Source organism: Mandrillus leucophaeus, unplaced genomic scaffold (genome assembly GCF_000951045.1).
Source record: "Mandrillus leucophaeus isolate KB7577 unplaced genomic scaffold, Mleu.le_1.0 Scaffold2, whole genome shotgun sequence".
Lineage (NCBI taxonomy): Eukaryota > Metazoa > Chordata > Mammalia > Primates > Cercopithecidae > Mandrillus > Mandrillus leucophaeus.
The window spans coordinates 4540656-4542474 of record NW_012102031.1 but is presented as its reverse complement, the minus strand read 5'-3'; positions in this window follow the sequence as shown (position 1 = coordinate 4542474).

The window sequence follows — 1819 nt, the reverse complement described above, 5'->3', positions numbered from 1 at the left end:
TTTTTTTTGAGATAGAGTCTTGCTCTTTCGCCCAGGCTGGAGTGCAGTGGTGCCATCTTGGCTCACTGCAACCTCCGCCTTCTGGGTTCAAGTGATTCTCCTGCCTCAGCCTCCTGAGTAGCTGGGATTACAGGGGCCTACCACCATGCCAGCTAATTTCTGTATTTTTAGTAGAGACAGGGTTTTGCCATGTTAGCCAGGCTGGTTTGGAACTCTCGACCTCAAGTAATCCGCCTGCCTCAGCCTCCCAAAGTGCTGGGATTACAGGCGTGAGCCACCGTACCCGGCTGAGGCCGTATTTCTGAATCAGACCTTGCTGGTTTGGGCAGACATGACAAGAGCACGAACACTGGCCAAATTTTCATGGGTGGCTCCAGTAGAGCTGCTGGTGACCTATCTTGCTTTCTGTTGTACGTACGGAAGAAAAAGGCATAAACAGGTCATTCTAACCTAAGTGTCGTGATTAACAGTTGATACTCACTTCAGTCTTAGTCTGTCCTTTTTTTTTTAAATCATGTTTTCTTCCCTTGCACCTTTTAAATTTCATAAATATAGTTTATTTAACCATAATCCAATATACCACAGCCAGGTGGCTAAATGTCCTGTTATTGCTCACATGCTACCGATTTCTGTTCACCTACTTGAGTACTGTTCTGAGAAAAAATTAGACTCCATGCAAGTTCTAGAAAAATCTATCCAAGTTCTAGATAAATGAAATGTCAGGGCAAAAACTTGACTTATTGTTGGGTGCAATGGCATGCATTTGCAGTCCCAGCTACTCAGGAGGCTGAGGCAGGAGAATTGCTTGAACCCGTGAGGGGGAGGTTGCAGTGAGCCAAGATCGCACCGCTGCACTCCAGATTGGTGACAGAGCGAGACTCCATCTCAAAAAAAAAGAAAGAAATTAAATAGTAAATATTTTCATTTACATATAGGCTTTAAAGGAACACATTACTTGGAACAAGATTTAAAGAAGTACAAATATCTAGGCACAAATGAATTTCTGGTTTAACTTAAACTTTTATAAATAACCATTTATATAAACTTTTAATATATTGATATATAACATACATGTATAAGATAGACAACAAATGACAAAGCCCAAAAGGATTTTATATATACATAAATATAAACATGTATGTGTTTTATACATATTTTATGGGTTATATATACACATAAAAGTTAAATATAAATGTTTTACATATTAAATACTGTATATTATGTGTGTATATATATTTACACACGTATATATACACACACAGTCACGTGTCACTTAACAGTGGGGATATACTCTGAGAAATGCATTACTGGGCGACTTGGTCATTGTGTGAACACTATAGAGTGTACTTACACAGACCTAGTATACTCTGTGCTATACCTGACTACAGGCCTAGGCTACATGGGATAGCCTATTGCTCCTAGGCTATAAGCCTGTACAGCATGTTGCTGTACAGAATAATGTAGGCAACTATCACACTATGGTAAATATTTGTGTATCTGAACATATCTAAACATACACAAGGTACAGTAAAAATATAGTATAAAAGATAAAAAAAAAGGCCAGGCGCGGTGGCTCAAGCCTGTAATCCCAGCACGTTGGGAGGCCGAGACGGGCGGATCACGAGGTCAGGAGATCGAGACCATCCTGGCTCACACGGTGAAACCCCGTCTCTACTAAAAAAATACAAAAAACTAGCCGGGCGAGGTGGCAGGCGCCTGTAGTCCCAGTTACTCGGGAGGCTGAGGCAGGAGAATGGCGTAAACCTGGGAGGCGGAGCTTGCAGTGAGCTGAGATCCGGCCACAGCACTCCAGCCTGGG